Here is a 13,922-nt window from a genome sequence, read left to right as displayed (position 1 = left end):
CTAATAAAAACACGCGATAATTATTTATTATTTATTTATTTATTTATTTATTTATTGTTAATGCCGCGCGAACCTGGTAGAGAAAGTATACGAATATCGCGTCACGACGACGTACGATCCACCGAGACCACCGCGGACGTACTTATCCAAGCGTGTGTCTGTATACTCGAAGAATTTCAAAGTTCCAGCGGCGTATTGCTTTCATTTTGTAGCGGCGTATTGCTTTCGATCCCAGCGGCGTATTGCTTTCGACTGTAGCGGCGTATTGCTTTCGACTGTAGCGGCGTATTGCTTTCGATCCCAGCGGCGTATTGCTTTCGTCTGTAGCGGCGTATTGCTTTCGATCCCAGCGGCGTATTGCTTTCGTCTGCAGCGGCGTATTGCTTTCAGTTCCGGCGGCGTATTGCTTTCGTCTGCAGCGGCGTATTGCTTTCAGTTCCGGCGGCGTATTGCTTTCGTCTGCAGCGGCGTATTGCCTTATTCACAGCGGCGTATTGCTTCTATTCACAGCGGCGTATTGCCTTATTCACAGCGGCGTATTGCCTCTATTTACAGCGGCGTATTGCCTTATTCACAGCGGCGTATTGCCTCTATTTACAGCGGCGTATTGCCTTATTCACAGCGGCGTGTTGCTTCTGCTTACAGCGGCGTATTGCCTTATTCACAGCGGCGTATTGCCTCTATTTACAGCGGCGTATTGCCTTATTCACAGCGGCGTGTTGCTTCTACTTACAGCGGCGTATTGCCTTATTCACAGCGGCGTATTGCCTCTATTTACAGCGGCGTATTGCTTCTATTCACAGCGGCGTGTTGCTTCTGCTTACAGCGGCGTATTGCCTTATTCACAGCGGCGTATTGCCTCTATTTACAGCGGCGTATTGCCTTATTCACAGCGGCGTGTTGCTTCTACTTACAGCGGCGTATTGCCTTATTCACAGCGGCGTATTGCCTCTATTTACAGCGGCGTATTGCCTTATTTACAGCAGCGTACTGCTTTCAGTTACAGCGGCCCATTTCCAGAGTTCCAGCGGCGTATAGCTTCATGTTGTAGCGCCGTACTGCTTCATCTTCTAGCAGCGTATTGCCGGAGTTCTAGCAGCATATTCCTTATATTATTAGAACAATGTAGCTGAAATAACCAATTATCCCATACGAATGCCACCTGAAAATAATACATGTGATTTAAAAGTAAAAAATTAAAATATAAATTTTTTATTTTATTAATAAGATACGAATAATATAATACAATATCAACATATTGTATTATTTCAACCAATTACATGTTGTTTTATTGACAATGCCCAACACCGGCATCCCAATATCCGCACAAATCCACAGACATGGTTCGAACGAAAAAAAAAAAAGGGACATTTAGTTTTGGCGACCCCCCTGAAGAAGGGATGCTGCACCTCGGAGTTTCCTCCATATCAGCAACGCCGGCCCGGTTGTTCTGGCCTTTCTCCCATTTTCTTTCCCGCCAGTCTGTTGGTTACTTCTCAGGATTTAGGACTCAGGATTTAGGGTCCAGGATATGGGATGCAGGATTTAGTTTCTAGTGTCTCATTTCACTTGGAGTATGGTCAGTAATGTGTTTGGATGTGTTCCAAATGTTCCATAATTCTTGCGGCAACCTTCGCCATCACTCCTCGAGTCTCGCGGAACCTCGATTTCTCCTCCACCACGTCTCCTCCTTTCTAAGGAGTATTTTCTTGGCAGCCTGGGCGAGGGCCCTGTATGTGTCCTCGCGAATAATGCTCGTTCCGGTTGGGGGCCAGTCAAGGCCCTTCTCCTGGCAGACCGCACGGTACTCCCTCCTCTCTGTCTCATATAAGGGGCAGTGGAACATCACATGCATTGGGGACTCACCCGCGGCCCCGCAGAGGCAGCCGGGGTCATCGGACAACCCTCTCTCATGCAGCTTCTCAGCGAAATCCCCATGCCCTGACAGGAACTGGACGACGTAGTGTTCTAGGAACATCCACTTCATGAGAAGCCTGTCCAGCACGTTGGGGAAGAGTCCATGAGTGTGTCTGCCGGTCGTGGATTCGTCCCACCTGGTCTGCCACTCTCGCAGCAGATACTCAATCACCTCACTGTTGAGGTCCATGTCCGAACGCCCACCATCGAAGTCCTCCGGGAAGCTATAGCCATTGATGTCGAAGCTTCTCCCTCTAGAAGCCTTGTATCGGATGTCCAGGCGTCGCATATGCAGGTCAATCGGGGGGGCGCCTGCGACGATGAGGAGGGCGTCCGTGGCGACAGTTCTGTACGCTCTAGTTACACGCAGAAGCGCCTGCCTCTGCGCCGCTTGCAAGGCTTTAAGGCCAGTTCCGGTCATCAGATCCATCCAAGCCGGAGCCGCGTATGCAACGATAGGGAGGAACAGTCCGGTGTACAAAGTCCGCAGTGCCTTGTGTCTAAGTCCCCATGTGCGTCGCGCCACCGCAGCGAGAGCGTTGATCTTTTGCAAGCCCTTATCCTTCACCTTCTTGATGTGGGTATTAATCTTCATGCCTGTGTCGAAGTGTACCCCCAAGTACCTCACGCACTCGGCCATGCGGACCTGTTTTCCTTGGACTCTAACCGCTGGTGGTCTGCTCCTCGCAAACGATCCCCTCAGCATGATCATCTCGGTCTTCTCTCCAGCCAGAGAAAGTTTCTCCCGAGAACACCAACCCTCAATCGTCGCGATCGCCGCACGCGCCCTTCCCTCAATCTCGGCTCTGGTGTTACCAGCGATGAGCAGCGAGAGATCATCAGCATACGCGAAGACCTCGTGTCCATCCCTCTCCAAGGTCATCAGGAGGTCGTCGAACACCAGGTTCCAGAAAGGGGGAGCCGCCACGGAGCCCTGCGGGCAACCCCTCGTTACGCCCTTCTCCACTCTTCCGCTCCTACCGACAAGTATGACCCGTCTGTCAGACAGGTAGTCGGATACCAGGGAATACAAGTTCCCGGGACAGTTCCTCTCCCTGAGGTAATGCATAATGCTTGGCCACCAGACGTTATCGAAAGCGCCAGCAATGTCGAACATGATCGCGAGTACATACTTGCGATCGGAGGTCTCAACACACCTTCGCATCTCAACTATCGCGTCCACCGTTGACCTGCCCCTACGGAACCCGAACTGCCGCTGTGCTGCATACCCCGGCATCATGAAAGTCTCCTCTAGTCTCCCGACCATGAGCCTCTCGAGGGACTTCCCGATCACTGACAGGAGGCATATCGGGCGATAGGATTTCGCAAGCGCCTCATCCCTGTCCGTGCCCTTAAGCAACGCGCGCACTGAGCCAACCTTCCAGACCGCGGGGAAGCACCCGAACTCCAGACAGGCGTTGAACAACTTCAAGAACTCGGCACGGAGGACGCCATATGAGGCCTTGTAAACGATAACCTCGATGAGATCGGGTCCCGGGGCCTTGCCGTTCCGGAGGGAGGCGACGGCCTCCCCGATCTCGGCGTCGGCGAACCTCGAGACATCCGGCGCCGTCGGAGGCGGCGCGAGGCGAGAGTTTCTCCTTTCAATCTGCTCCTCCGTGCTGTCAGGGGTGTCATCCGGAACAAGGGCGTTCAGGAGCTCCAGGGCGGAGTCCTCCCATGTGATCGGGCGGTCCGCGCCTACGCATCTCGTAGACAGCGCCATTTCCGGGCTGCACTTTCTCATACACGCCCTGTACACCAACCCCCACGGGTTTTCATTGCCCTCGTTGGTCACGAATTTCTGCCAGTCGGTCGTCTTGGCACGGTGGATCTCAGCCGTGTACCTGCGTCTAATCAGGAGGTATTCATTCCTCCGGGCGATCTTTCGCACCGGGTCCGTCTCAACCTGGAAGGCCTTTCTGGTCTTGTAGGTTTTCTTCTTCAGGGCCGTGAGATCTCGCGTCCACCATGGGACAGATCTATCATGTCGCTGCTTCCGCTGCAGGACAGCGTCGCAGGCAGACACGATGCAGTCCTGAATTAAGGCCGCCGCCACCTCCACCTCATCCTTGCTCCTCGGACCAAAATCCCGCAATCTGAGTCCCCTGATCTGCTGGAGGACATCCTGGAATCTCGACCAGTCCACTTCGGTCGTTCGGTAACGCTGGTGCAGCGCCGGTTCTCGGGTTCCGGTGGCCCCCGCTCGATCCGGGAATCCGACGCAGAAGGAGATAGGGTTGTGGTCACTCGTCGTCAAAAAAAAAAGGGACAGAGGGAATCTCGTTAATCCAAACACGCGCATCGCAAACATATCCGGGGACGATCTACCTAACAGTACAGACCAAAACTGACTCCCGCCGTTTACCCGCACGACCGATAGAACACGATTAGTACACGTCGAAATATAACTCGGAACATTATTTCTCAATAACTCGATAAATACTCATCCGAGCGCTTTCATACTTGATATTTGTCTTCAAAATGCTTTACCACACGATGATCTAATATTTATAATTGTCCGAGTAAGCCGGAAAGATAAGTTTACTCTTGGCGGTCGGAGCAATATTTCACAAAAACTGGAGCAATACGCGTTCGAGAGCTTTGAAACTCGAGAAATATTGATGACAAGCGGTATCGTGCGTGGATATAACGATTAAAGTCGTGCGGGAGCTCGGGGAGAAAAGTTTACTCTTGGCGGTTGGACTTAGAAAAATTTCGCTCGAGCTCCTTCGCACGGCGATACGACGCGCCTCGGCGCGCGAACGATTCGTTCGAGCGGCCGAGCAAGCGATGCGCTCCGAACATTATTCTCAGTTTATTCGATAAATACTCATCCGAGCGCTTTCATACTTGATATTTGTCTTCGAAATGCTTTACCACACGATGATCTAATATTTATAATTGTCCGAGTAAGCCGGAAAGATAAGTTTACTCTTGGCGGTCGGAGCAATATTTCTCAAAAACTCGAGCAATACGCGTCCGAGAGCTTTGAAACTCGAGAAATATTGATGACAAGCGGTATCGTGCGTGGATATAACGATTAAAGTCGTGCGGGAGCTCGGAGAGAAAAGTTTACTCTTGGCGGTTGGACTTAGAAAAATTTCGCTCGAGCTCCTTCGCACGGCGATCCGACGCGCCTCGGCGCGCGAACGATTCGTTCGAGCGGCCGAGCAAGCGATGCGCTCCGAACATTATTCTCAGTTTATTCGATAAATACTCATCCGAGCGCTTTCATACTTGATATTTGTCTTCGAAATGCTTTACCACACGATGATCTAATATTTATAATTGTCCGAGTAAGCCGGAAAGATAAGTTTACTCTTGGCGGTCGGAGCAATATTTCACAAAAACTGGAGCAATACGCGTCCGAGAGCATTGAAACTCGAGAAATATTGATGACAAGCGGTATCGTGCGTGGATATAACGATTAAAGTCGTGCGGGAGCTCGGGGAGAAAAGTTTACTCTTGGCGGTTGGACTTAGAAAAATTTCGCTCGAGCTCCTTCGCAGGGCGATCCGACGCGCCTCGGCGCGCGAACGATTCGTTCGAGCGGCCGAGCAAGCGATGCGCTCCGAACATTATTCTCAGTTTATTCGATAAATACTCATCCGAGCGCTTTCATACTTGATATTTGTCTTCGAAATGCTTTACCACACGATGATCTAATATTTATAATTGTCCGAGTAAGCCGGAAAGATAAGTTTACTCTTGGCGGTCGGAGCAATATTTCTCAAAAACTGAAGCAATACGCGTCCGAGAGCTTTGAAACTCGAGAAATATTGATGACAAGCGGTATCGTGCGTGGATATAACGATTAAACTCGTGCGAGAGCTCGGGGAGAAAAGTTTACTCTTGGCGGTTGGACTTAGAAAAATTTCGCTCGAGCTCCTTCGCAGGGCGATCCGACGCGCCTCGGCGCGCGAACGATTCGTTCGAGCGGCCGAGCAAGCGATGCGCTCCGAACATTATTCTCAGTTTATTCGATAAATACTCATCCGAGCGCTTTCGTACTTGATATTTGTCTTCGAAATGCTTTACCACACGATGATCTAATATTTATAATTGTCCGAGTCAACCGGAAAGATAAGTTTACTCTTGGCGGTCGGAGCAATATTTCTCAAAAACTCGAGCAATACGCGTCCGAGAGCTTTGAATCTCGAGAAATATTGATGACAAGCGGTATCGTGCGTGGATATAACGATTAAAGTCTTGCGGGAGCTCGGGGAGAAAAGTTTACTCTTGGCGGTTGGACTTAGAAAAATTTCGCTCGAGCTCCTTCGCACGGCGATACGACGCGCCTCGGCGCGCGAACGATTCGTTCGAGCGGCCGAGCAAGCGATGCGCTCCGAACATTATTCTCAGTTTATTCGATAAATACTCATCCGAGCGCTTTCATACTTGATATTTGTCTTCCAAATGCTTTACCACACGATGATCTAATATTTATAATTGTCCGAGTAAGCCGGAAAGATAAGTTTACTCTTGGCGGTCGGAGCAATATTTCTCAAAAACTCGAGCAATACGCGTCCGAGAGCTTTGAAACTCGAGAAATATTGATGACAAGCGGTATCGTGCGTGGATATAACGATTAAAGTCGTGCGGGAGCTCGGAGAGAAAAGTTTACTCTTGGCGGTTGGACTTAGAAAAATTTCGCTCGAGCTCCTTCGCAGGGCGATCCGACGCGCCTCGGCGCGCGAACGATTCGTTCGAGCGGCCGAGCAAGCGATGCGCTCCGAACATTATTCTCAGTTTATTCGATAAATACTCATCCGAGCGCTTTCATACTTGATATTTGTCTTCGAAATGCTTTACCACACGATGATCTAATATTTATAATTGTCCGAGTAAGCCGGAAAGATAAGTTTACTCTTGGCGGTCGGAGCAATATTTCTCAAAAACTCGAGCAATACGCGTCCGAGAGCTTTGAAACTCGAGAAATATTGATGACAAGCGGTATCGTGCGTGGATATAACGATTAAAGTCGTGCGGGAGCTCGGAGAGAAAAGTTTACTCTTGGCGGTTGGACTTAGAAAAATTTCGCTCGAGCTCCTTCGCACGGCGATCCGACGCGCCTCGGCGCGCGAACGATTCGTTCGAGCGGCCGAGCAAGCGATGCGCTCCGAACATTATTCTCAGTTTATTCGATAAATACTCAGCCGAGCGCTTTCATACTTGATATTTGTCTTCGAAATGCTTTACCACACGATGATCTAATATTTATAATTGTCCGAGTAAGCCGGAAAGATAAGTTTACTCTTGGCGGTCGGAGCAATATTTCACAAAAACTGGAGCAATACGCGTCCGAGAGCTTTGAAACTCGAGAAATATTGATGACAAGCGGTATCGTGCGTGGATATAACGATTAAACTCGTGCGAGAGCTCGGGGAGAAAAGTTTACTCTTGGCGGTTGGACTTAGAAAAATTTCGCTCGAGCTCCTTCGCACGGCGATCCGACGCGCCTCGGCGCGCGAACGATTCGTTCGAGCGGCCGAGCAAGCGATGCGCTCCGAACATTATTCTCAGTTTATTCGATAAATACTCATCCGAGCGCTTTCATACTTGATATTTGTCTTCGAAATGCTTTACCACACGATGATCTAATATTTATAACGGTCTGGGAACGCTAGGAAGAAAGTTTACTCTTGGCGGTTGGACTTAGAAAAATTTCGCTCGGTCGGAGTTGCTCGCAATGCGCCCGGAACATTATTCTGAGTTTATTCGATAAATATTCATCCTAAAGCTTTGATACTTGATATTTATTGTTAGAATGCGTTATTATACAATGATCTAATATTTATAATGGTCTGGGAACGCTAGGAAAAAAGTTTACTCTTGGCGGTTGGACTTAGAAAAATTTCGCTCGGTCGGAGTTGCTCGCAATGCGCCCGGAACATTATTCTGAGTTTATTCGATAAATATTCATCCTAAAGCTTTGATACTTGATATTTATTGTTAGAATGCGTTATTATACAATGATCTAATATTTATAATGGTCTGGGAACGCTAGGAAGAAAGTTTACTCTTGGCGGTTGGACTTAGAAAAATTTCGCTCGGTCGGAGTTGCTCGCAATGCGCCCGGAACATTATTCTGAGTTTATTCGATAAATATTCATCCTAAAGCTTTGATACTTGATATTTATTGTTAGAATGCGTTATTATACAATGATCTAATATTTATAATGGTCTGGGAACGCTAGGAAAAAAGTTTACTCTTGGCGGTTGGACTTAGAAAAATTTCGCTCGGTCGGAGTTGCTCGCAATGCGCCCGGAACATTATTCTGAGTTTATTCGATAAATATTCATCCTAAAGCTTTGATACTTGATATTTATTGTTAGAATGCGTTATTATACAATGATCTAATATTTATAATGGTCTGGGAACGCTAGGAAAAAAGTTTACTCTTGGCGGTTGGACTTAGAAAAATTTCGCTCGGTCGGAGTTGCTCGCAATGCGCCCGGAACATTATTCTGAGTTTATTCGATAAATATTCATCCTAAAGCTTTGATACTTGATATTTATTGTTAGAATGCGTTATTATACAATGATCTAATATTTATAATGGTCTGGGAACGCTAGGAAAAAAGTTTACTCTTGGCGGTTGGACTTAGAAAAATTTCGCTCGGTCGGAGTTGCTCGCAATGCGCCCGGAACATTATTCTGAGTTTATTCGATAAATATTCATCCTAAAGCTTTGATACTTGATATTTATTGTTAGAATGCGTTATTATACAATGATCTAATATTTATAATGGTCTGGGAACGCTAGGAAAAAAGTTTACTCTTGGCGGTTGGACTTAGAAAAATTTCGCTCGGTCGGAGTTGCTCGCAATGCGCCCGGAACATTATTCTGAGTTTATTCGATAAATATTCATCCTAAAGCTTTGATACTTGATATTTATTGTTAGAATGCGTTATTATACAATGATCTAATATTTATAATGGTCTGGGAACGCTAGGAAAAAAGTTTACTCTTGGCGGTTGGACTTAGAAAAATTTCGCTCGGTCGGAGTTGCTCGCAATGCGCCCGGAACATTATTCTGAGTTTATTCGATAAATATTCATCCTAAAGCTTTGATACTTGATATTTATTATTAGAATGCGTTATTATACAATGATCTAATATTTATAATGGTCTGGGAACGCTAGGAAAAAAGTTTACTCTTGGCGGTTGGACTTAGAAAAATTTCGCTCGGTCGGAGTTGCTCGCAATGCGCCCGGAACATTATTCTGAGTTTATTCGATAAATATTCATCCTAAAGCTTTGATACTTGATATTTATTGTTAGAATGCGTTATTATACAATGATCTAATATTTATAATGGTCTGGGAACGCTAGGAAAAAAGTTTACTCTTGGCGGTTGGACTTAGAAAAATTTCGCTCGGTCGGAGTTGCTCGCAATGCGCCCGGAACATTATTCTGAGTTTATTCGATAAATATTCATCCTAAAGCTTTGATACTTGATATTTATTGTTAGAATGCGTTATTATACAATGATCTAATATTTATAATGGTCTGGGAACGCTAGGAAAAAAGTTTACTCTTGGCGGTTGGACTTAGAAAAATTTCGCTCGGTCGGAGTTGCTCGCAATGCGCCCGGAACATTATTCTGAGTTTATTCGATAAATATTCATCCTAAAGCTTTGATACTTGATATTTATTGTTAGAATGCGTTATTATACAATGATCTAATATTTATAATGGTCTGGGAACGCTAGGAAAAAAGTTTACTCTTGGCGGTTGGACTTAGAAAAATTTCGCTCGGTCGGAGTTGCTCGCAATGCGCCCGGAACATTATTCTGAGTTTATTCGATAAATATTCATCCTAAAGCTTTGATACTTGATATTTATTGTTAGAATGCGTTATTATACAATGATCTAATATTTATAATGGTCTGGGAACGCTAGGAAAAAAGTTTACTCTTGGCGGTTGGACTTAGAAAAATTTCGCTCGGTCGGAGTTGCTCGCAATGCGCCCGGAACATTATTCTGAGTTTATTCGATAAATATTCATCCTAGAGCTTTGATACTTGATATTTATTGTTAGAATGCGTTATTATACAATGATCTAATATTTATAATGGTCTGGGAACGCTAGGAAAAAAGTTTACTCTTGGCGGTTGGACTTAGAAAAATTTCGCTCGGTCGGAGTTGCTCGCAATGCGCCCGGAACATTATTCTGAGTTTATTCGATAAATATTCATCCTAAAGCTTTGATACTTGATATTTATTGTTAGAATGCGTTATTATACAATGATCTAATATTTATAATGGTCTGGGAACGCTAGGAAAAAAGTTTACTCTTGGCGGTTGGACTTAGAAAAATTTCGCTCGGTCGGAGTTGCTCGCAATGCGCCCGGAACATTATTCTGAGTTTATTCGATAAATATTCATCCTAAAGCTTTGATACTTGATATTTATTGTTAGAATGCGTTATTATACAATGATCTAATATTTATAATGGTCTGGGAACGCTAGGAAAAAAGTTTACTCTTGGCGGTTGGACTTAGAAAAATTTCGCTCGGTCGGAGTTGCTCGCAATGCGCCCGGAACATTATTCTGAGTTTATTCGATAAATATTCATCCTAAAGCTTTGATACTTGATATTTATTGTTAGAATGCGTTATTATACAATGATCTAATATTTATAATGGTCTGGGAACGCTAGGAAAAAAGTTTACTCTTGGCGGTTGGACTTAGAAAAATTTCGCTCGGTCGGAGTTGCTCGCAATGCGCCCGGAACATTATTCTGAGTTTATTCGATAAATATTCATCCTAAAGCTTTGATACTTGATATTTATTGTTAGAATGCGTTATTATACAATGATCTAATATTTATAATGGTCTGGGAACGCTAGGAAAAAAGTTTACTCTTGGCGGTTGGACTTAGAAAAATTTCGCTCGGTCGGAGTTGCTCGCAATGCGCCCGGAACATTATTCTGAGTTTATTCGATAAATATTCATCCTAAAGCTTTGATACTTGATATTTATTGTTAGAATGCGTTGTTATACAATGATCTAATATTTATAATGGTCTGGGAACGCTAGGAAAAAAGTTTACTCTTGGCGGTTGGACTTAGAAAAATTTCGCTCGGTCGGAGTTGCTCGCAATGCGCCCGGAACATTATTCTGAGTTTATTCGATAAATATTCATCCTAAAGCTTTGATACTTGATATTTATTGTTAGAATGCGTTATTATACAATGATCTAATATTTATAATGGTCTGGGAACGCTAGGAAAAAAGTTTACTCTTGGCGGTTGGACTTAGAAAAATTTCGCTCGGTCGGAGTTGCTCGCAATGCGCCCGGAACATTATTCTGAGTTTATTCGATAAATATTCATCCTAAAGCTTTGATACTTCATATTTATTGTTAGAATGCGTTATTATACAATGATCTAATATTTATAATGGTCTGGGAACGCTAGGAAAAAAGTTTACTCTTGGCGGTTGGACTTAGAAAAATTTCGCTCGGTCGGAGTTGCTCGCAATGCGCCCGGAACATTATTCTGAGTTTATTCGATAAATATTCATCCTAAAGCTTTGATACTTGATATTTATTGTTAGAATGCGTTATTATACAATGATCTAATATTTATAATGGTCTGGGAACGCTAGGAAAAAAGTTTACTCTTGGCGGTTGGACTTAGAAAAATTTCGCTCGGTCGGAGTTGCTCGCAATGCGCCCGGAACATTATTCTGAGTTTATTCGATAAATATTCATCCTAGAGCTTTGATACTTGATATTTATTGTTAGAATGCGTTATTATACAATGATCTAATATTTATAATGGTCTGGGAACGCTAGGAAAAAAGTTTACTCTTGGCGGTTGGACTTAGAAAAATTTCGCTCGGTCGGAGTTGCTCGCAATGCGCCCGGAACATTATTCTGAGTTTATTCGATAAATATTCATCCTAAAGCTTTGATACTTGATATTTATTGTTAGAATGCGTTATTATACAATGATCTAATATTTATAATGGTCTGGGAACGCTAGGAAAAAAGTTTACTCTTGGCGGTTGGACTTAGAAAAATTTCGCTCGGTCGGAGTTGCTCGCAATGCGCCCGGAACATTATTCTGAGTTTATTCGATAAATATTCATCCTAAAGCTTTGATACTTGATATTTATTGTTAGAATGCGTTATTATACAATGATCTAATATTTATAATGGTCTGGGAACGCTAGGAAAAAAGTTTACTCTTGGCGGTTGGACTTAGAAAAATTTCGCTCGGTCGGAGTTGCTCGCAATGCGCCCGGAACATTATTCTGAGTTTATTCGATAAATATTCATCCTAGAGCTTTGATACTTGATATTTATTGTTAGAATGCGTTATTATACAATGATCTAATATTTATAATGGTCTGGGAACGCTAGGAAAAAAGTTTACTCTTGGCGGTTGGACTTAGAAAAATTTCGCTCGGTCGGAGTTGCTCGCAATGCGCCCGGAACATTATTCTGAGTTTATTCGATAAATATTCATCCTAAAGCTTTGATACTTGATATTTATTGTTAGAATGCGTTATTATACAATGATCTAATATTTATAATGGTCTGGGAACGCTAGGAAAAAAGTTTACTCTTGGCGGTTGGACTTAGAAAAATTTCGCTCGGTCGGAGTTGCTCGCAATGCGCCCGGAACATTATTCTGAGTTTATTCGATAAATATTCATCCTAAAGCTTTGATACTTGATATTTATTGTTAGAATGCGTTATTATACAATGATCTAATATTTATAATGGTCTGGGAACGCTAGGAAAAAAGTTTACTCTTGGCGGTTGGACTTGGAAAAATTTCGCTTCGGTCGGAGTTGCACGCAATGCGCCCGGAACATTATTCTGAGTTTATTCGATAAATATTCAATCTAGAGCTTTGATACTTGATATTTATTGTTAGAATGCTTTATTATACAATGATCTAATATTTATAATGGTCTAGATACGATAGAAAGATAAGTTTACTCTTGGCGGTTGGACTTGGAAAAATTTCGCTTCGGTCGGAGTTGCACGCAATGCGCCCGGAACATTATTCTGAGTTTATTCGATAAATATTCATCCTAGAGCTTTGATACTTGATATTTATTGTTAGAATGCTTTATTATACAATGATCTAATATTTATAATGGTCTAGATACGATAGAAAGATAAGTTTACTCTTGGCGGTTGGACTTGAAAAATGTTCAAAGTGCCGAGATAGTATATGAAAAGTTGAATATTTTGTGTTAAATATCCTGGAAATATAAATATTTATTGTGTTGTACAAAAAAATTTTTCATGCAAAAATTTTTCTAAGTCCCAACAGCCCCGCCGGACGGGCTGTTGCCGCGGCGGTTTGCACCCATAAGCGCGCGTGCTATTCACCGCGCGGCGCCGGCGTCCTTGCCGGCCGTTCGGTATCCTTAAGAGACTCGACGGTTCGGCGAGTCGGGCGGTTCAGCGCGCGCTTGGGGCTATTCTACGATCTCGGTCGAGAAGCAGTTCACGGCGCCTCGAGACTTCGGTCTCGACTGTTTCGTTCCGTACTTCGTTTAGAACTTTTCTCTACACAGCATTGCCACGGGTCGGTGTCTAAGACCGAATGGCCCTTATGTGGCGAGCCTCCCATCGAGGAGGTTGGTGACTTGTATGCACTGATGTGTATACTCGTACTAACTGAGCATCAACTCTTCTATCCGAGCTAAAAGTTTGAGATAGTTATGGAAAGATGTTTGAGAGAAACTAAAACTAGAAAGAAGTCAAACTTCTTGTTTGCAGAGAAACGAAAAGTAAATAAAATGAGGTTGGCTTTCGGAGGGGCATTGTTACACCCAGAGCCCAGCATGCGTCCTGTCCGCGCTTCCTCGGCACTTGTGTCGATTGTCCAGCGCCCGTGGTTACGTGCTACGTGGGATACTCGTGCTACCAGATGTTAGCTCAACCTGAGAACGCAAGGAAATATAAGAATTTGTTCTCGAGAGAAACCCAAAAGGGAAATATTAAACATGAATTTTATGCACTACACG

This window comes from Lasioglossum baleicum, unplaced genomic scaffold (genome assembly GCF_051020765.1).
Source record: "Lasioglossum baleicum unplaced genomic scaffold, iyLasBale1 scaffold2598, whole genome shotgun sequence".
Taxonomy (NCBI): domain Eukaryota; kingdom Metazoa; phylum Arthropoda; class Insecta; order Hymenoptera; family Halictidae; genus Lasioglossum; species Lasioglossum baleicum.
This window is presented reverse-complemented; position numbering follows the sequence as displayed.